Here is a 23,653-nt window from a genome sequence, read left to right on the forward strand (position 1 = left end):
GCTTTAACTCCCTATGATTTCATTTTTGTCCTGACCAGTCGGCACACCCCCTTTCCCAACCCCTACTCACCAAATTATTCTTTAAAAAGCCATCCTCAAATTTTCAGGGAGACTGATTTGAGTAATGATAAAACTCAGTCTTGCATACAGTTGACTCTATATGAATTAAACTCCTTCTCAATTACAACTTCCCTGTCTTGATAAATCAGCTCTGTCCAGGCAGTGGGCAAGGAGAACCTGCTGGGCAGTAACAGGATTGTTGATCCTTTCTGTCTGGGTCATCTCCTGCTTATACCCACATCTTGTGAATTAGAATCAAAGGAGAGAGAGAGTATGTGTGTGTGTGTGGGTGTGATGTGTGCCTGTTTAGATGCACAAACAACATGTATTTTGTTTTGTTTTGCTTACGTGGGGGTGGAGAAAGTGAGGTAATCCTAAAGTCCTCTTCTAAGACATAGGTAATGGCTAAATGTGGAATACGAGCAGACTAAGTTTGCTTATATGAAACATGGACTAAAGCCCTTCTTACATCCCCTTTTTACCTATTTCAGTGACTAGGGAACACAGTGCTCTGAATATTTTGCAGATCGCCTTGTTGGGAAGATGGGGAAGCAGAGTAGAGGTGATGAAGGGTACTTTATGGTCTTTATTAGCCAATAATGACAATATTGTGTTAAAGCCTGCCTATAACAAAGGCAGTTTCATAGCACAGGCTTTGTGTGTGGGATATGCAACAATTCATTTCTTACCATATAGTGATCCATTAACGAGTGGAGGAAGGGAAGAGTGCAGCAATGTTTTTAGGGACAATTTTAGAATTATATTAAGCAAACTGATCACAGGAACAGACCAATGAACCATATAAGCACATGTCTTGACTCTAATAATTCTAATGACTTCAGAAAGAGCTGTTTAAGATAATGATAGTGATTCATGATTGCCAGGTAGTATCCATCTTTGGGGTACAAAATTCAGAATAACAACTTTCAATATTTTTATTCTCAGAATGCTAATCTGAAATTAAGTAGAAGAAATTGATGTTATTGTAACTTGCCTTGGACAATTCTGATAGCTAAAGCATGCTCTAGACAAACAATTAGAATTTGAGAGTTTAACTGGTGTTTGCATCTAGGTCTGCATTACGAGGACACCCGAGGTATATTTTAAGGTTTCTGCCCATTAAAACTTATGTTTTGAAGGAAGAGACACATCTTAGACATAGCTTCATCATGCACACGCAGAAAACTCAATCAGTGGTAGGTGTTAATCATTCGTTGTTTTGAGTATATGCCCCAAAATTCATCACACCTAGGTTTATATTCATCTTGGTCACTGTGTTTTCTTAGGTAAAATATTCAATCTCTCTGAAATGTTATCTCCTTTTCTATAGAAAAAAGATAATGATATTAACTACCATATAAAGTTTTGTGACAGTTAAATTAGATAGGACAATGAAAAGGCATAAGACAGCATCTATAGTGAATGATCAATAAATATTATCCATCACAGTTATTACTAATAAATAAAGATAAGATAAAAGGCAAGGCGGAGAATGCCTAGGTGAAGCACATGGTGTGTATTGGAAGCAACATCTTAAGAAAGTATTATGCCAGAGCCAAGAGGATGAACTGAAATTTGTCAATCTAGATAGGGCTAAGCAAGAGAATACCTTCTCTTGAAGTCCAAGGTGTGTGCAACCAAGGGAAACAGATGAAAGGAGGAATTTAAAGCAAATGGTGAAAATTAGACCTTGGAATTAATTCTTAGCTGGCATGCATGCAACTCAGGTGAGGTTTTACAGACTAGGTTGATGCAAAAGCAACTGTGGTTTTTGTCATTCCTTTCATGGCAAAAAAAAAAAATGCAATTACCTTTGCAGCAAACTAATAGTTCCTCCAGTCATTTGGCTTCTGTGATGGTAGGAGAAAAGACACAAGAAAATATAAAGAGCCAATTATTATTTATTTATTTTTGTTAGAATTCTAACCATCACTTCCTCCTCTTCCTCTTACTCCTGGGCTCATTTATTTTTATCATAACAACCTCTTCCTTGGAAAAAGAATATGACTGTTAGGCCCCTGACTGTACTTCAGGTCTATTAGTGCTCCTTACCAAGTAGTTGACTATCTGAGGACAAGCACAATTTGGTGCCAGAGTAGTTGTGAGACATTTGAGATTAACTTTGGTACCTACTATTTATGCACCTAACAGAGGGCTCCTCCCACTCACAGCTCCTACAGAATGATGATTTTAACATAACTCAGTCAGTTCACTTTGAATACGTTAATTGGCTTAGAGATGGACATCTAACTATGGGTGGACCATCCATAAATTGTTTTGGAAAGAAAAGCAACGGCAAAGAGACTCATAGTTTGGGAATATGAACTGGAAGACACAGATGGCAATTTCAGATGTTGGGGTTTCAAAGCCATGTAATCTTGAAGCTGAGGCTGCCATTTCCAGCCTAGATGCACATAGAGTTACAAACGAGTAGAATCTAGGAAAAAGGGAACGAGGAGAAACAGAGAAGAGTACATGTGCAGAGAGTTAACCCAGAGAAGACAGGGAAAGGTGAAATGAAGAGAGTACCACGAGGCAGAACTGCCCTTCTAGATATTTGATTCTTGATCTTCCGAAGGCCTAGTGTTGAGCTGTTTTCAGAGTGTCCTGCAAACTCTCTGTGGCTGTACAATGATCCCTCCCACTGTCCCTTTTATTTGAGCTTGTCTTTCTTACCATAAAAATGAACCTAACTAGGAGAGAAACCTTATGTTCATTCTGTAAGCAAAGAGCTGGAGGAACCAACTGAACACAAATTTGCTTTTTTTTCTAAATTTCCACATCCATACTGGCCAATGTTATGAGAATGACCCAGATAAACTATAAGCAAAAGCATTGTAACCACTGGAAGGGTCATGGGACAGCCATTTTGAATGTAGTCCAGCTCAGTGAAGACAGTGCCTTTTCCTAGGTAGGTCTATCACTAATGCAGTAGGAGCCTCACGGCTCAGGGGAAATAAGCAGGGACTGGACAGCCCTGCAGACCACAGTTTAAATCTGACTCCTCCACTTACTGTGTTATCCTGAGAGAACTAGTTTACTTCTTGGAGAATCAGTTTCTGCATCTGTGAAATTGAGATAGTGACATCTAACTTATATAGATTTGGAATAGACCTGATATAATAGTGTCCATGCAGCTTCCAATACAATTTCTGCCATGAGTTTGAAAAAATTTAGCATTTTTTTTCCTGCTGGACAATTTGTCAAGCTGGGTGTAGACTGGATTTCAGTCCCAATTTACTTTTTCAGCTCTGTCCTCTTCAATAATGGTGCATGGTGACTCTCAATAGGAGATACGAGGTAAGTAGTGATTATCATGTTTTTGTGGGTGATTTATATCAGGAAAACAACATAGATTCATTTAAGGAAGTTGAAGCTAATGTTTTCCCTCAGAGAAGGTTACATAACTGGAAGAGTAGCTTGGATAAAAATTTTAAAAAGAGGAATCACAAAGTGTTTCAACTAGTTAGGAAAATCAGTACAGATCAGTGAGCTGTCAAAAGAATAAATTACTTCTCATTGGTTATAATGGAAATTGGTTTGCACTTATCTATTTTGTATTAATTTTTTAACCTGATGTCTGACTAAATGTCACCCTAAGCACCAAATCAGAAGCAAGTTGACAAGGGAAGAAAACATGTCCCAGACTTCCAAAGATAGGCTAGCCACCAAGAAACAGTCGATCTCTGTATAATGCACAGTGCATAATTGAAAATAACATTAAATGAGGAAAAAGTTTTATCTAATTTTATGAACATGCTAGATACATTTTGCTGACAGATTTATGGATTATAACTGGCTGAAGTCCTTCTGTTTAAATGTTCACTTGTTTCCTTCGAAAAAATCAGTAAATTTTAAGGCCCTTTGAATGTTCTTTCCCCAGAACTTAATAGATTTGAAATCTGTCTGAGAGGAATTCATTCAATCTGATGCAATGCTACAGATGGTAACCATCTGAAGCTCTGAGTTGTAGAAATTCTAAAAAGTGACACAGACCTCCCCAAATAGTGTTGTACATGGAGGTCAGAAATAATTAATACATTCCAAGTTAGAAATAGGAGGGAGGCATTATTTGCAATCCCTGATCTTCTTTGAGAGATCTGCCTTACAAAATTGCTGAGTGACTCAAACTCCAGGATACTGTGACAAGTGCTTAGTCCCCCTGTGTTCTTTCTATACCTTCCAGGAAAGTTGGAAATAAAAGAACTCAGAACCGTATAATTCTTATCTTCAAAGCAAGGGGGACAAGACAGATAAAAAGAGTGCCTTAAGTAAACACTGAAAATGTGTTTAAAAGTATCATCTAAAAGACAAGTCAGAAAAAATGCTTTTACTTCCAGGTTTGGCTGATGTTAAAAAGTTTCACAGTTATCAAGTTCAGGAAAAGCTTCAATTTAGTATTGATAATCATGAAAAAGCCAAGAATGTTTAATATTGCACTACTGCATTATCTTGTTTTTATTTATTCAACCCACATATTTTATCCCAACCTCTATAAATGTTTAAGCACAATAAAGGAAAATAGGAATAAGATTCCTGTGAGATAGGTCTGAAAATGGTTAGCAAATGGCCTAAAGTACATTAAGTTCTCAATAAAATGGTCTTCCCTTCTTCCTCACATAGGACATCTTGATTCTATCTTAGGGATTCCTTGTAAGTCTGGTAAAAGGGAGGTGGCTAATCCTTCCCAAAAAAGAACTAGTCCTGAAGAGTGTCTGAGTCTCTGATAAAAAGCTGTTCTCTCAGTAAGAGTGAATGGCACATCCAATACTCAAAAACACTCAACTCATATGGGAGGGTAGTGAGGGGAGATGCCCGCTAATCGTCCATCAGGATCAGTCTTTTGTGCCTACAGCCAAGTACTACACATGTCCTCCACCAGGTAAAAGTGATTATTTGGAATCCTAAGAACTAAACAGACAAGATTTTGAATCCTATGGGACACAGGATAACTTTCTCTGACCCATAGTTTATTATTCAACTGGAGCAAAAATTTCTACTATGTAAGACTGAAGTAAAGAATAAAAGATAATATGAGAAGATATTAATATAGTGCCTGGCACTTGGTACATCTTAAATGGGTAAAACAGTAAGTTAGTAATATCTCCATGTGAATCAGGATACTAGAGATGAGAGGAGATTTCTGGGGAACATGGAAGCCCGGCTGATGATGAAGAAGACTCAGTACATTAAGAAGTGGTAGCACTTCCAAACACAAATTTTGCTAAATATTCAAAATTCCACTAATAGTCAAAAGTATAATATTCTTTAAGAAGAAATAAAGTCAGCCATCTTTACATTACCATTATCTTATTCTCTCAAACGTGGGCTGAAATAAAAACAGTCCACTGGCCTGATGTTAGAATACTGGGCACAAGAAGCTGTATGATAACTCAAATTCCAAACTCAGCAGAAAAAACACAAATGTTCCAGATTTTTTTTCCAGACAGGATCCTGCTCTGTCACCTAGGCTGGAGTACAGTGGTGTGATCACCACTTACTGCAGCCTCAACTTCCTGGTGCAAGTGGTTCTCCTACCTCAGCCTCCCACCTCATCCTTCCAAGTAGCTAGGACCACAGGTGTACACCACCAAGCTCAACTAATTTTTTTTAAATTTATTTTTGTAGAGATGGGTCTCCATATGTTGCCCAGGCTGGTTTCAAATTCCTAGGCTCAAACAATTTTCCTCCTTCAGGCTCCCAAAGTCAGACATCATTCTTGATGGGGGGAAAAAAAATGGAAAAAAAGAAAAAAATGGGAAGAAGAAAATAGTATTCAGTCTTGAGAGCAATTCTCTGGCTTTTAGCTCCTAGCATCAAAGTAATCTGAGTTTACTGAGGCTTTTTAAACAGCCCATGTATGTTTCTGTTTTCAAATACCTGCACATATTCCTCCAGACTTGAGAGATTTTAGGAACACAAAAGAAGAGATCATGGCTCAACTTATGTAATATGTAGTCACATGGCCTAAGTTTGAATACCAGGTTGAACTCTGATTAGCATGTGACTTGTGAAGACACTCAGCCCTCTAAACCATGGATTCCTTCTTTATAAGGAGGACAAATACTATTACCCACCTCATAGGGCTGAGGTGAAGGTTCTAATGGGATGTTGCACATTCAATTCTATGCCAAAGGCTGTTACTGATTAGTACCTGTACTTCGTGTTTTTGATTAGTACCTCTATTTTGGGCTTTGTGAATAATCTTATCACCTAGTTTGGTTATAAATGTGATCCAAAGGTTTTTAGTTCTTCAATCTAGATTTTCTGACTAGTTTTACATGAAGATTCAGTAAGACTGAAAAATGTCCCTGCCACATTTCTAGAATCTTTGCTATTACTTTTGAAATCTCCACTGAAACTCTTTTACATAAGGTTTTAACAAACTCTTTTAGAATAGGTTTTGATTTACAGAAAATGTATTAAGATATTACAGAGAGGTCTCATGTCAGTCTTTTAAAAAACTGGTCCTGAGTCTTCAATTTGATGAGTTTGTACAACTGTAGACAAGATGCTTAATTGTATACCAGCCATGTGACTGGGCTTTTCGTCTTGCTGGCACGCTCTCCCTTGACCTTTTGCTCTCTCTCTGATGAAGCAAGTTACCCTGCTGCAAAGTGCTCTGTGGAGAGATCAACAAGTCCTCTTGCCAATAGCTCCTGAGAAATTGAATCCTACCAACAGCTATGTGAGTGAGGAAGTACTTTCCCCCTAGTCAAGCCTTGAATGTACCGTGACTGTATGAAGATCCAGAGCTGGAGGACCCAGCTAAGCCATGCCTACAGAGCCCAAATACCTGCAGCCATTCCTCCAGACTGAGAGGCTTGAAAGATTTTATTTTAGGAAAGCAATAGTGAGACTGTGGCTAAATGTATACACTTTAGAGTCACATTGCCAGAGCTTGAATACCACGTTGAACTGGGATTAGCACTGTGACTTGTGGAGACACTCAGTTCTCCAAGCCCCAGGTTCCTTCCCTATAAGGAGGACAAATAATAGTGACCACCTCGGACCATAGGACCGACATGAGGGTTTTAATGGGATGGTGCATATTCAATTCTATGCCTAGGGCTGTTCATGAATAGTACCTATATTTTGTGTTTGTGATAAGGTATCTAATGTACAGAAATTGTGAGTTAATAAATGTAATTTTAAGTCTCTAAATGTTGGAGTAACTTGTTATGCAGCAATAAATACCTAATACAGGGAGCCACTGTATTAGGTATTATTGTAGGTATTAGGTATTAGTGTAGACACTGTGCTAACAGCAGGGAATATGATAGTAACAATCCAGATTCCTACCCGGCCCTTTGGGGCTTACAGTATGGGGTTTGCTTTGCGACTCTGAAAGTCCATGGCCCAGTGCTCCCCAGTTCTCTTTCAAAACCAAAGCCCTGAACCACCCTATATCACAAAGGGGCTAAATGGGAAGGTGGAGCATTTTTCTAACCAAAGCTTAATTTTTCAAATTGACTGGAATAAAAGTTTCTACATGCACTCACTGCATGTTTGATGTACCCCTCCTGGTTAATATTCATAGAAACTTGAAGGAATCCCTGTTAATACACAGATTTGAAATCTCAGAGCCAAGTGCTATAGCCTTGGGGCCTGATTTGCATCCATGAATATGCAGCAGCACGAGCCCTTTGCTTGGGATTTCTGCCCTATGATGGGTGTCACTGGTAAGTGTATGGCTGTGCATTTTCTCTTTCTGAACTGAATGTCCAACTCAGGAAATGCAATCTGAGCTGTAGAGCAGAGGATAACTTCCTTTTCTATTTTCTTTCTGCAGCAAATCTCTCTCTGGTTTCGGCATCCCCTAAAATGTTTTCACTTCTGTATAAATTCTGGGAGAGACGATGTAATTTTTTACAGCTTCCTCCAGCAGTATGGTTTGAGGGATGGTGAGTAAATCATTTAACTGCAGTCAAGTGTTCTACTAATATACCACTCAGACTCAAACAAATAAGCAAACAAATAAAAATAAGCAATCACTGCCATGTATGATGATCTTCAAAATGTAGGCAAATAGCTCATTTCCAGAAATTTGAGATGGAGTGGAATATTTGATATTTTCAAATCATAGTATTTTCATGTGATTGGCACTTATCGTGTAGATAAGAAGCCTTTGGAATAGATTCAGAAAAAATTTAGAGACTCTTTTTTGTCTTTTGTTAAGAAAGACACCTCTCATTTTCTACAGAAGAACAGCAGGGAAAATGGGCCTTGAGTCCTATTGGAATCACCACCATTATGCACATGTTCACTATCTATCTTGTCTCCTTCATGTATTCTTTTGACAGGGCCAAAATGATCTTGAGAGGGTAATGGGTGCCTCCTTGGAGGAAGGAGTAAGACTTATGGCCCAGGAGGACTTGATGCTGGCTGAACTCCATCTCCATCAGCAGGAGGTGAAGCAGCACCTCCTCTCAGACCCTCGATCTCAGAGTGTCATCGAGCCACTGAGGTAGCGGCTGAAGTCAGTTGGGTTCATTGGGCATAATGTCTCAATTTTTTGAAATACTTGAACTAGATTCACAGGCAGTAGTGCATTGCCTTAAAAATGTCAGAGTACCTTAAAAAAGATAGTATACCATTTGATAAAAAGCAGGATCACTGCTGTCGAACTAGATAGGTAAAGAGTCAATCCAAAGTTGGTCTACACAAAGGGAAGGGAACCAGCATTCACAGAGTACCCATTGCTGACAAATGTTATCTTAAATTCAGCCAACTGCCTCAGAAGATATTTGTCATTATTCCCTTTTCACAGTCCACAAAACTGAGACTCTGAGGGGTTAGGTGAGTTGCTGAGATTATAGGATCTGTATGCTGAAGATACTGAACTTGAAGACAGCTACGCTTTTCATGTCTGGGTTCCTTCTATCATATTGTGGTGGCACAAGAGATGTACACCTTGGCCTTGGCTCTGTTTCTAAATGGCCACTGGCCTAGCCTTTTAGGCTGTACATTTTCTGCCACTGGGTTCTTCTGTGAGGAAATGAGTTGTTTAGATAAGGTAACTTCTGGGTCTCTTAACTAATAAGGTCCTCATCCTGTGACCTAAAGTGTCAGTGTGCTAAGTGTTCAACAGAGGAGTAGAAACCAGACCTGAAATCTAGGCAGATTGAAAGAATTACATTGAGGGAATAATTCCAGTTTTCTTTAGAAGAGTGATTAACTCCAAAAAGAACAACGAAGAGGCTCACAAAAGCCTGCCCCAAAGCTAAACTGGCTTACATTTGGCTACAGACATCAAAGAATAGGATGTACTGTTTCAAGTCTGTGTGCATGTGTTGGAGCTGGAGGCTCTTTAGACACCCTGTGACTGGCAGACCCATCCCCCAAGGAGACTGAGATGAACTATAGTCCTGGTCTCAGAGCCATGATTAGCAGTACCATCCCCAACTGGCTTAGACAAGCAATTCTAACATTGCTGGTCCTCAATTTCTCCAACTTTAAATCAGCATGGTACCTATGTTCTCATTTGGATCACATGAAATGGTGAAAATCAGATGTAAAAATGCTTCAAGAGGATAAAATGATCTGAAACATTACTATAACTAAGATAAAGTATTTATAATATAAGAAATTAAGTAGAAATTACATACCATTTATTTTGATAATGTATGCCTTTTCACATTACTGGTCTGCATAAATGTTTTTAATGCAAACACAAACACAGTAACACACACCAGAAAACAAATTATATATACATATTTTTTTTTCTTTTTTTCAAATTTTGGCCTAACATACCTGATACAGTTAGGCTTTGTGACCCCACCCAAATCTCATCTTGAATTGTAATTCCCAGGTGTTGAGGGAGAGAACTGTTAGGACGAAGTGATTGGATTATGGGGGTGGTTCCCCCATGCTGTCCTCATGATACTGAGTGAATTCTCATGAGATCTGATGTTTTTATAAATGGTAGTTTTTCCTTTGCCCTCGCTCACTTCTCTCCTGCCACCTTGTAAAGAAGGTGCCTGCTTCCCCTTCTACCATAGTTACGTTTCCTAAGGCCTCCTCAGCCCTGGAGAACTATCAATTAAACCTCTTTCTTTTATAAATTACTGAGTCTCAGGTAGTATCTTTATAGCAGTGTGAAAACAGACTAATACAATACCTGAGTAAAAGCACCTAGTAAACTTATTTTTAAAATCAGATTCCCAGGCTCCACCCAGAGTTACTGAAATTAAATCAGAATTTGATGGTGAAGAGTTTATAGGAAACTGCATTTTCAACTCATTTCCCAAGTATTCTTTGGTCTCCAGACTATATTGTGGGAAAACTCATATCTCTGACTACACATATTGAAATATTCAGGCATCATTTGCTATTGTTGGTGGTTCTACTTAATCTGAGCCCTTAGGAAAACTCAGACCTGTCCTGTGAGGATTCAAAGATGCTGCCTTTGTGCTGGAATATAAGTTTATTGCAAGCAATTGGCATTTATGTAACTTTCAGACAGTTTGGGTAGAAAGAAGGTAAAAAATGTGGGACCAGATTGTGGTTCTTTCAAGTTAGGGTATACAGAAATATGATTTATTCTTGAGCATCATTAGGGCCTTGAAAAAGAGAGTAAGTACTCAACAACCATTGAAATACGTGAAAGATTGAAGAGAAGTGAAGGTAAAGATAAGATGGGTGGTATCATAAAACAAGGCTAATGTTTGCAGAATAGGTCTCTAGAATAATCATTTTATATCAGAAATTTAATGCATAAAATTGATATGATATGGGGGTGGGTCATATTTTGGTCCACAATATCACTAAGTCTCAGAATTTAGCTCTGAAAGGGATTTGAGGAGTTGTGAAATCGAACCCTCATGTCTTACATAGAGCATGCCCTTGTATAGAGGAATGGTGGAAAAGTCTACTTTCTATCAAAATGCTACCATGAAGTTGGCCCATAATATCATTTAATAAGTTCCTTTTATTTTTCTTATTTTTGACCTTGGATACACAGGCTGATGTGCTTTGTGAATTTCAGAAATTTAAACCAAGAAGCATAATCCTCAGGGAACAGAACTTTTGTCACAATAGCATAGTCAATTTAGAAATTTTCCTTCACTGTCCTCCATTGCCTTATGTTCTTCAATGATGGGCTATTTGATTGAATGTCTTTTTCTGACAGATTTCCTCAACCTTACCCATAAAACAAAGCACTAATACCCAATGACATTCCATGATATATTACACCATAAAAAATGAAAAACTAAAATGTTCTCCATATCATAGAGAGTTTTTCATTTAGTTATTATTTTACATATGTAGGTTTGTCAGCTCTCACTAGCTTAATCATTAGTTCCACATCATTACTATACATTTCTAGAACAATGGTTATAAAAAGACAATAGGCATAAGCATGATAAGGGTAAGAAAAGATATGATTATTTGTACCTACTTGTAATACATCATTTTAACATGTCATATTTTTTTCTTCCTCAACCAATGAAAAGTTGATACATATTTAATACAAATTTTATTTTATTTTTAACCTTACTTATTCATACTTCCTTTTAAATTGCTCATCTGGATTCCAGTGACAGGCATGATAGAGCAACAGATGGCACATGTAACCTCTTTCTTTAAATAACTGCAAAACCAGACCAAGTACGAAGCAACCCTTTTTAGATGTTGAGTAAGATAAAGCATAGGACTCTAATCCATGAGCAAAGGAAACAAATGAGGTGAGTCTGTATTTTCCATGACTTAAGACACTTTCTACACCGTGAATGCCAAACATAGAGCTTCCCTTCATTCATTTTGGTCTCAATGAATGAAAGAAACAAATGACGTATGGAGCTGCTGAGGCTATTTGCATTTTCTGGCAAGGTTACACAGACAAGGAACCTTTATTGCCAAGGACCTTGAGAAACTTAAATAGGAGTTCCCTTAAGACTTTGACCTAGTAATTAGCTGCATATGTGCAAGTGAGAACCAAGGAAGCCTGGCAGAAAAAAAGCTACTGTGGACTGAGAGACAGTATAATGTTGATGGATATTGGCATTCAGAGCAGATAAATCTTACTTCCCATCCCAATAAATATGTTGAAAATCCAAAAAGCTAGACCTTACAGAGCAGGGCTACTCTAGCTCTAGGTCAGGACTATTTAGCTCCAACACAATAAAACCTAAGACCAAGCTTAGATAGGGCAAGCTGATCTGCTAAAATTTAAATAACTGCCTGAAAAAAACACTTTTTAATAGAAGCAAGCAAGCAGACTCTCAGCAATGCAACATCTACAATTTCCAATATAAATTAAACATATGAAAAAGCAATAAAGTGTGACACATAAACCAAGAGAAATGACAATAAGGATAAAAAATGCTCAGAGATGATCTAGACATTGGAATTAGCAGATAAGAAGTTTAAAACAGCTATTACTAGTATGTTAAAATAGTTAAAGGATAATAAGATCATTATGTATAATCATATATGAAAATTCAGGAGATAAATGGAAACTATTAAAATAGAGAAACCAATGACTACTGAGATATCTGAGATGACATATTTATTTGTCATCTGACAGTGAGATCAAATTTTCATTTGAGATTTTAAATGTTTATTTTTTCTTCAAATCTGTCAGCTTTTGCCTCATATAATTTTGCTATTAAGCACATGTACCTTTATGATTTTATTCCTAATTCATACTTTGACATTATGAAATAGCTCTGCTAATACCCTTTGTTTTGATGCCTGTTTGACTTGCTATTAATGTAGGCTCTTCAGATTTATTTTGATTGTCATTTACATGGTATAATATTCTATTTTCAGCCTATTTGTGTCTGAATATTTAAAGATATCCCTAATAGACAATACAGAGTTTGTTCTTACTTTTCCATCATTCTAATAATCTCTGTGATTTTTATGGATTGCATATGTTATTCCACTTAATGCAATTTTTATCTTGTGGAATGTATGAATATTGCTTTGATTTATTGTTTTCTTATTGTTTCTTATCTTACTATTCCTTTCTTACCTCTTTTGTATTGTTTGAAGACATGTTAGAATTTCATTTTAATTTGTTGATTTTTATTCATGTCCATTTGTACTCTTTTTAAAAGTAATTTTCTCTGGGACATACAAAAAGGATTTTTAAGTCTTCACAGATTTCTGAGTCAATATTGTACCACTCTATATAAATGTAATATGACAGAATATATTTACTTCTCTTATTACTGTAGAATACATAGGATGCTAAAACCTGCTATAACATTGACTTGGATATTTATCGCATTGTAAGATGGGAAAGACTGGAGAGTTAAAGGATCTCAGGGGTTGCACAGTTTCCACATTTTGCCAGATATACAAATCTGACAATATCTACTCTGTCCCCACAAACACGTGCATGCATGCACACGTGAGCACCAACACATACACACACACACACAATACTTTCAAGTGACTGTTGCATCATTACCTGGACTCTATAGTTTCTAATGAGAGGTTTAAAAACATTCTTCAAATCATTGTTTATATAATGTATCATATTTTTGTCTGGCTGTTTTCAAGATTTTGCTTGTTTTTCAGCAGATCTATCATGATGTTTTGGTGAATCTGTAAATTTATGTTTCTGTGATTTGTGATGTTTTCAGATATTTCTTTGAATACATTTTACTTATTTTTCTCACTCTTCTTCCTCAGGATCCAAATCACATATACGTTAAATAATTTGATATTTTCTTACAGGATTGTAAGTCTTTGACTTTTATGGGTTATTTTTATTTCCTTTCATATTTGTGGCATGGATAATTTCTATTGTTTTGTGTTCTTGATTTTTGACTCCTTTTTAATATCCTTTATGAAATTAAGCAAGTCTTTCAGCCTTAATTTCATATTACTAAATTTTTCAGTTCTAAGTGTTATTGGGCTCTTTTATGCACTTTCTGTTTGCTGATATTTCCTTACTTTTCATCTATTAAATTAATATTGTCTTTCATTTCACTGAATATATTTATGATAACATTTTATAAAATCCCTGTTGGCTAATTCCAACATCTCTATCATCTTAAGGTCACTATATATTGATTATCTTTCCTTTTGAGAATGGGGCACATCTTTTTTTTCTCTTTCTTCACATGCGGAGTAATTCTATATCACATTATACCCATTGTGAATATTATACGTTTATTATTTTAAGTGCCTTTAAATGGAATGTGTGTGTGTATAATACACAGTCAGTCAGTTAGACTGAACCTCAAAATGTCTTTGGGGCAGCTAAAATCTCAGCTAAGTTTTTATCCTTAGCTTGGCTATTTGCAGTTTGCTACACATTTGCATGTTTCAGAAATGGACACTTAGGCAATCGTTTTTGTTCTTTCTCTAATTGTCTTGTCCCTGGGATTCTCCCCTCATTTTCTAGTGGTTATAAGTTAAGGTTGTTCCAAATACTTCCTCTTGTTCTTCAGGTCAGAAAAATTTCAGGAATTGCATTGAAGTTTCAGTTGATCCTCTCACATGAATCATGACCTACCTTTAGGTTAAAAGATACAAAAACTGGAAATGCACCATATATCAACACTTTCATTCAAGTGTTGCTCATCTTACTAACCTGCCTTGTTGGGTTCATTTCTTTTTTTACTGCTTTTTAATTTTAAGTTCCGGGATACATTTGCAGGATGTGCAGATTTGTTACATAGGTAAATATGTGCCCTGGTGGTTTGTTGCACCTATCAATTGATAATCTACATATTAAGCCCCACATGCATTAGCTTTTTATAATGATGCTCTCCCTGCCCCTGCCCTCCCCAACAGGCCCCAGTGTGTGTTGTTCCCTTCCCTGTGTCCAAGTGTTCTCATTGTTCAGTTCCCACTTATAAGTGAGAACATGCGTTGTTTGGTTTTCTGTTTGAATGTTATTTTGCTGAGGATACTGGCTTCTAGATCCATCCATGTCTCTGCAAAGGACATGATCTCATTCCTTTTTATGGCTGCAAAGTATTTCACGGTACATATGTACCACATTTCCTTTATCCAGTCTATCATTTATGGGAATTTAGGTTGATTCCATGTCTTTGCTATTGTGAACAGTGCTGCAATGAACATTTGCATGCATGTGTCCTTACAATAGAATGATTTATATTCCTTTGGGTATATACACAGTAATGGGATTGCTGGGTCGAATGGTATTTCTGGTTCTAGATCTTTGAGGAATTTCCACACTGTCTTCCACAATGGTTGAACTAATTTACATTCCCACCAACAGTGTAAAAGCATTCCCATTTCTCCACAGCCTCCCCAGTATCTGTAGTTTCTTGACTTTTTAATAACTGCCATTCTGATTGACATGAGATGGTATCTCATTGTGATTTTGACTTGCATTTCTCTCATAATCAGTGATGTTGAGCTCTTTTACATACGTTTGTTGGCTGCATCAATGTCTTCTTTTGCAAAGTGTCTGTTCATGTCCTTTGCCAACTTCTTGATGGGGTTGGTTTCTTTTTGTAAATTTGTTTAAGTTCCTGACAGACTCTGGATATTAGACCTTTGTTGAATTGACAGATTGCAAATTTTTTCTCCTATTCTGTAGGTTGTCTGTTCACTCTGATGATCATTTCTTTTGCTGTGCAGAAACTCTTTAATTCGATCCCATTTGTCAATTTTTGCTTTTGTTGCAATTGCTTTTGATGTTTCTGTGACGAAATCTTTGCCTGTGCCTATAACCTGAATGGTACTACCTAGATTTTCTTCCAGGGTTTTTATAATTTTCAGTTTTACATTTAAGTCTTTAATCCATCATGAGTTGATTTCTGTATATGGTGTTAGGAAAGGGCCCAGTTTCAATTTTCTGCATATGGTTAGCCAGTTCTCCTGGCACTATTTATTAAATAGCAATCCTTTCTCCATTGCTTTTGTTATGTTTGTTAAAGATCATAATGTTGTAGATGTGTGGTCTTATTTCTGAGAACTCTATTCTGTTCCATTGGTTTAGGTTTCTGTTTTTGTACCAGTACCATGCTGTTTTGATTACTATAGTCTTGTAGTATAGTTTGAAGTAAGGTAAGGTGATGCCTCCAGCTTTGTTCTTTTTGCTTAGTATTGTCTTGGCTATATGAGCTCTGTTTTGGTTGCATATGAATTTTAAAATACTTTTTCTAATTATCTGGAGAATGTTAATGGTATTTTAATGGGAATACTACTGAATCTATAGATTGCTTTTGGCAGTATGGCCATTCTCACAATACTGATTCTTCCTATTCATGAACATGAAATGTACTTCCATTTGTTTGTGCCCTTGCTTATTTCCTTGAGCAGTGGTTTGTTGTTCTCCCTGAAAAGATCTTTCACTTCCCTTGTTAGCTCTATTCCTAGGTATTTTATTCTGTTTGTAGTAATTGTGAATGAGAGTTCATTTATGATTTGGCTTACTGCTTGTCTACTGTTGGTATATAGGAATGCTTGTGATTTTTGCACAATAATTTCATTTCCTGAGAGTTTGTGTTGCTTATCAGCTTCAGAAGATTTTGGGTTGAAACTATGGGTTTTTTTAGACACAGGATCATGTCTGCAAACAGAGACAATTTGACTTCCTTCTTCCTATTTGAATACCCTTTATTTATTTATCTCGCCTGATTGCCCTGGCCTGAATGTCCAATACTGTGTTGAATAGGAGTGGTGAGACAGAGCGTCCTTGTCTTGTGTTGGTTTTCAAGGGGATGCTTCCAGCTTTTGCCAGTTCAGTATGATACTGGCTGTGGGTTTGTCATCATATGTTTAGAATTTTCTTTTTTGTCTAGAGTTTTCAGTTGTTACTTTCAGGAGTATTGGTCTAGTAGGAGCTTATTCAAGAATAACAGAAAAGAAAGTTCTCTGTTTATTTTTACATCTTCATTTCTGTATTGCAAAATATAAAATTATGAGCTCCAGACAACTTGGCAATATGTGAATTGTTCCTTTCCCTTTCAATGGCTGTAGTAGAATTGAGAGCCCTAGATTCATTTTTCAATGCCAGCCCAGATGTCATCTATAATTCAAAGGGCCCTGGAATACTCTATTCTCCCAGGAAGGGTATTACATCTGTGAAAAATGAAAATAAATAAACATGAATTCCCAGTTGCTAAATTAAAACATCTGAATTTAGAGGTCAAAATATCCAACCACAATCATGATTCATGCATAATTCATGATTAAGGCATGACAATTATACATTTCAGCTTGTGGGAGCAGAGGGTGAAGGTGCACAGGTGCTGGACAGGATATCAAAAGCATTCCAGGCAGCCCTCCACTCTCTCTCCTTCTGGCTACCACAATTAATATGCCAGGGTAAACAAAACTGCTTAGAATTAGATTTAGATCATTTATTCATAGTTTTTAAAATTAAATGTTTGCTATAGATTTTTTTTTTTAATTTATTTATTATTATTAAACTTCAAGTTGTAGGGTACATGTGCACAACGTGCAGGTTTGCTACATATGTATACTTGTGCCATGTTGGTGTGCTGCACCCATCAACTCGTCATTTACATCAGGTATAACTCCCAATGCAATCCCTCCCCCCTCCCCCCTCCCCATGATAGGCCCCGGTGTGTGATGTTCCCCTTCCCGAGTCCAAGTGATCTCATTGTTCAGTTCCCACCTACGAGTGAGAACATGCGGTGTTTGGTTTTCTGTTCTTGTGATAGTTTGCTAAGAATGATGGTTTCCAGCTGCATCCATGTCCCTACAAAGGACACAAACTCATCCTTTTTTATGGCTGCATAGTATTCCATGGTGTATATGTGCCACATTTTCTTAATCCAATCTGTCACTGATGGACATTTGGGTTGATTCCAAGTCTTTGCTATTGTGAATAGTGCTGCAATAAACATACGTGTGCATGTGTCCTTATAGCAGCATAATTTATAATCCTTTGGGTATATACCCAGTAATGGGATGGCTGGGTCATATGGTACATCTAGTTCTAGATCCTTGAGGAATCGCCATACTGTTTTCCATAATGGTTGAACTAGTTTACACTCCCACCAACAGTGTAAAAGTGTTCCTATTTCTCCACATCCTCTCCAGCACCTGTTGTTTCCTGACTTTTTAATGATCGCCATTCTAACTGGTGTGAGATGGTATCTCATTGTGGTTTTGATTTGCATTTCTCTGATGGCCAGTGATGATGAGCATTTTTTCATGTGTCTGTTGGCTGTATGAATGTCTTCTTTTGAGAAATGTCTGTTCATATCCTTTGCCCACTTTTGGATGGGGTTGTTTGTTTTTTTCTTGTAAATTTGTTTGAGTTCTTTGTAGGTTCTGGATATTAGCCCTTTGTCAGATGAGTAGATTGCAAAAATTTTCTCCCATTCTGTAGGTTGCCTGTTCACTCTGATGGTAGTTTCTTTTGCTGTGCAGAAGCTCTTTAGTTTGATGAGATCCCATTTGTCAATTTTGGCTTTTGTTGCCATTGCTTTTGGTGTTTTAGACATGAAGTCTTTGCCCATGCCTATGTCCTGAATGGTACTACCTAGGTTTTCCTCTAGGATTTTTATGGTATTAGGTCTAACATTTAAGTCTCTAATCCATCTTGAATTAATTTTCGTATAAGGAGTAAGGAAAGGATCCAGTTTCAGCTTTCTACTTATGGCTAGCCAGTTTTCCCAGCACCATTTATTAAATAGGGAATCCTTTCCCCATTTCTTGTTTCTCTCAGTTTTGTCAAAGATCAGATGGCTGTAGATATGTGGTATTATTTCTGAGGACTCTGTTCTGTTCCATTGGTCTATATCTCTGTTTTGGTACCAGTACCATGCTGTTTTGGTTACTGTAGCCTTGTAGTATAGTTTGAAGTCAGGTAGCGTGATGCCTCCAGCTTTGTTCTTTTGACTTAGGATTGTCTTGGAGATGCGGGCTCTTTTTTGGTTCCATATGAACTTTAAAGCAGTTTTTTCCAATTCTGTGAAGAAGCTCATTGGTAGCTTGATGGGGATGGCATTGAATCTATAAATTACCTTGGGCAGTATGGCCATTTTCACGATATTGATTCTTCCTATCCATGAGCATGGTATGTTCTTCCATTTGTTTGTGTCCTCTTTGATTTCACTGAGCAGTGGTTTGTAGTTAATAATAAGAGCTATTTATGACAAACCCACAGCCAATATCATACTGAATGGGCAAAAACTGGAAAAATTCCCTTTGAAAACTGGCACAAGACAGGGATGCCCTCTCTCACCACTCCTATTCAACATAGTGTTGGAAGTTCTGGCTAGGGCAATCAGGCAAGAGAAAGAAATCAAGGGGATTCAGTTAGGAAAAGAAGAAGTCAAATTGTCCCTGTTTGCAGACGACATGATTGTATATTTAGAAAACCCCATTGTCTCAGCCCAAAATCTCCTTAAGCTGATCAGCAACTTCAGTAAAGTCTCAGGATACAAAATTAATGTGCAAAAATCACAAGCATTCTTATACACCAGTGACAGTCAAACAGAGAGCCAAATCAGGAATGAACTTCCATTCACAATTGCTTCAAAGAGAATAAAATACCTAGGAATCCAACTTACAAGGGATGCTATAGATTTTTAATGCATTAGTGGCATAATGGTTTTCCTGAGTTTTCCAGAAAGAAAAGGTTAGGGAAGAATCTTTTTTGTACTTCTCTTTCAATCCAATACCCAAGTGCATTCCAGTACTGAGGGAAGGGGATCTTTTTTTTTTTTTTTTTTTTTTTTTTTTTGAGATGGAGTCTCACACTGTTGCCCAAGCTAGAGTTCAGTGGCACCATCACAACTCACTGCAACCTCCACCTCCTGGGTTCACGCAATTCTCTTGCCTCAGCCTCCCGTGTAGCTGGGATTACAGTTGCACACCAACACACTCAGCTAATTTTTTTTTTTATTTTTTTGTATTTTTAGTATAGACAGAGTTTCGCTGTGTTGGACAGACTGGTCTCAAACTCCTGACCTCGTGATCTGCCCACCTCGGCCTCCCAAAGTGCTGGGATTACATGTGAATGTGAACAAATCTCATGGTCTTTGGCATTATGCTGCTTAGTTACATGATATATAAAATCATATGGCTGAAAAACATAACAAAATTACTAGCTGCTTGCTGGGACTTTTAATACCACAAGAGTGGCTGAGTCCTATTTCTATAAGGTACCAAAGAAGGGAATCAGTTTAACTGGTAACACTTTCCCCTAGCAAACACATTCTCTCTCTCTCCTACACACACACACACACACACACACACACACATACACACACACCATGGTCAAGGCCTAGAAGCCCTCTTTAAGGTACAAAAATGTCATCCTTGTCTGGAAATGATGACAGATTGCTCAGCAAACCCTGTTGCAGTTACATTATTTACTTTTTTTTAAAATTTCCAACTTTTAAGTTCAGGGGTATTTGTATGTGCAGCATGTGCACATTTGTTACATAGATAAATATGTGCCATGGTGGTTTACTCCACAGATCATCCCATTAGCTTGGTATTAAGCCCAGCATCTATTAGCTAGTCTTCCTGGTGCTCTCCCTCCCTCTACTGCCCCAACAGGCCCCAATGTGTGTTGTTCCCTGACCCCATGTGTCCATGTGTTCTCATCATTCAGCTCTCATTTATAAGTGAGAACATGTGGTATTTGGTTTTCTGTTCCTACATTAGTTTGCTGAGGATAATGGCTTCAAACTCCCTCTATGTCCCTGCAAAGAACATAATCTCTTTTCTTTTTATGGCTGCATAGTATTCTATGGTCTTTAATCATTGTCTTTAATCACTCTATCATTGATGGGCATTGCACCACATTGTCTTTAATCAGTCTATCATTGATGGGCATTTAGGTTGAATCCATGTCTTTGCTATAGTGCTGCAATGAACATACACAGGCATGTGTCTTTTTTTTTGAAATGGAATATCACTCTGTTGCCGAGACTGGAGTGCAGTGGCACGATCTTGGCTCACTGCTACCTGCGCCTCCTGGGTTCAAGCTATTCTCCCACTTCAGTTTCCATTGTAGCTGGGATTACAAGCATGTACCACCATGCCCTGCTTGCTGGCTTGCTTATTTATTTATTTAAGTGGAGATGGGGTTTCACCGTGTTGGTCAGGCTGGTCTCAAACTCTTGACCTCAAGTGATCTGCCCACCTTGGCCTCCCAAAGTGCTGAAATTACAGGCATGAACCACTGTGCCTGTCCACAGGTATCTTTATAATGTAATAATTTATATTTCTTTGGGTATATACCCAGTAATGGGATTGCTAGGTTGAATGGTATTTCTGCCTCTCAGTCTTTGAGGAATAACAACACTGTCTTCCACAATTGCTGAACTAATTTACACTTTCACCAACAATGTGAAAGCATTCCTTTTCCTCCACAACCTCTCCAGCATCTGTTGTTTACTGACTTTTTAGTCATTCTGACTGGTGTGAGATGGTATCTCACTTGCATTTCTCTAATAATCAGTGATGTTGAGCTTTTCTTCATGTTTCCTGGCTGCATGTATATCTTATTCTGAGAAGTGTCTGTTCTTGTCCTTTGCCCACATCTTAATGGGTTTTTTTTTTTTTTTTTTTTTTTTGTAAATTTGCTTAAGTTCCATGTAGATGTTGGATATTAGACCTTTGTCAGATGGATAAATTGCAAAAAATTTCTCCCATTCTATAGGTTGCGTGTTCACTCTGATGATAGTTTCTCTTGCTATATAGAAGCTCTTTAATTAGATCCCATTTGTCAAATTTTGCTTTTACTGCAATTGCTTTTGGCATCTTCGTCATGAAATCTTTGCCTGTGTCTATGTGCTGAATGGTATTGGCCTAGATTTTCTTCTACGGTTTTTATAGTTTTGAGTTTTACATTTAAGTCTTTAATCCATCTTGAGTTGATTTTTGTATATGGTGTTAAGTAAGGGGTCCAGTTTCAGTTTTCTGCATATGGCCAGCCAGTTCTCCTAGCACCATTTATTAAACGGGCAATCTTTTCCCCATTGCTTGTTTTTGTCAGGTTTGTTGAAGATGAGATGGTTGTAGGTATGTGGTCTAATTTCTTAGTTCTCTATTCTGTTCCATTGATCTATGTGTCTATTCTTGTACTACTACCATGCTGTTTTGATTATTGTGGACTTGTAGTATAGTTTGAAATTTGGTAGCATGATCCTCCAGCTTTGTTTTTCTTGCTTAGGACTCTCTTGGGTATTTGGGCTGTTTTGGTTCCACATGAATTTTAAAGTAGTTTTTTTTTTTTTTTTTTTTTTTTTTAATTCTATGAAGAACATCAATGGTAATTTAATGGGAATAGCATTGAATCTATAAATTGTTTGGGACAGTATGGCCATTTTCACCATATTGAGTTTTCCTATCCATGAGCATGGAATTTTTTTCCATTTGTGTCATCTCTGATTTCTTTGAATGGTGGTTTGGGTTCTCCTTGAAAAGGTCCTTTACTTCCCTTGTTAGCTGTATTGCTAGGTCTTTCATTCTTTTTGTGGCAATTGTGAATGCAAGTTTATTCATTATTTGGCTCTAAGCTTGCCTATTGTTGGTGTTTAGAAATGCTAGCAATTCTTGCACAATGATTTTGTGTCCTTAAGACTTTGTTGAAGTTGCTTATCAGCTGAAGAAGTTTTTGAGCTGAGACGATGGGGTTTTTTAGATATAGGATCATGTCATCTACAAACAAAGACTTTATCTCCTCCTATTTGAATGCCCAGGACCAGATGGCATCAGAGATTAATTGTGGTGGCACAAAGAAGAGCTGGTACCACTTATACTGAAACTATTCCAAAAAATTGAAAAGGAGGGACTCCTCCCTAACTTATTCTGTGGGGTCAGCATCATTCTGATACCCAGTCCTGGCAGAGATACAACAACAACAACAAAAAACCTTCAAGCCAATATCTTTGATGAATATCAGTGCAAAAAGCCTCAAATTAACACTGGCAAACTGAGTCGCAAAGCATATCAAAAAAGTTTATCCACCATGATTAAGTAGGCTTCATTCCTGGGATGCAAGTTTGGTTCAACATACAGAAATTAATAAATGTGACTTATCACATAAAATAACTAAAGACAAAACCACATGATTATCTCAATAGATACAGAAAGGCCTTCAATAAAATTCAACATCCCTTTATGTTAAAAACTTTCAATAAATTAGGTATTGAAGGAATATACCTCAAAACAATAAAAGCCATATATAAGAGACCCACAGCCAATATCATATTGAGTGGGCAAAAGATGGAAGCATTACTCCTGAAAACCGGCACATGACAAGGATGCCCTGTCTCATCACTCCTATTCAACATAGTATTGGATGTTCTGGCCAGGGCAATTAGGTAAGAGAAAGACATTATTATTTATTTTCAGTACCCTCAATTTGTCACTGAATTGATTTTTACAACACATAATTTTAATTCTTGCTTCACTCACATACACAAATATGGTTAACTTTTCCCCCACTAATTCCAAAATGTTTTACCAAATCTCTTTATAATTTGCCCCATGCTTTCTTTTCCACGTTAGTTTTTCCTTCCTATAATTCAAAATAACAACTTGAATTATGAAATATATGCTAATCTGTAGGTAGGGCTAGATAAATTATTAAACATGTACTCCATAATGAAGTACCATGCACTTTAAAAAACATTTAAAATTCCATATATTATTTTGGATTTACCAC

At 37.2% G+C, this 23,653-nt stretch overlaps 1 long non-coding RNA gene across 1 annotated transcript in view; it reads left to right on the top strand.

Annotated features, from left to right (window-relative positions):
• Positions 1–3,306: 3,306 nt before the first annotated feature.
• LOC140712521 (uncharacterized) overlaps positions 3,307–23,653 on the top strand; it is a 74,498-nt gene continuing 54,151 nt past the window's right edge. The window contains exon 1 of the long non-coding RNA XR_012094124.1: positions 3,307–3,360. This is a non-coding gene — a long non-coding RNA (uncharacterized lncRNA). The remainder of the gene's footprint in view (positions 3,361–23,653) is intronic.

Source organism: Chlorocebus sabaeus, chromosome 9 (genome assembly GCF_047675955.1).
Source record: "Chlorocebus sabaeus isolate Y175 chromosome 9, mChlSab1.0.hap1, whole genome shotgun sequence".
NCBI lineage: Eukaryota > Metazoa > Chordata > Mammalia > Primates > Cercopithecidae > Chlorocebus > Chlorocebus sabaeus.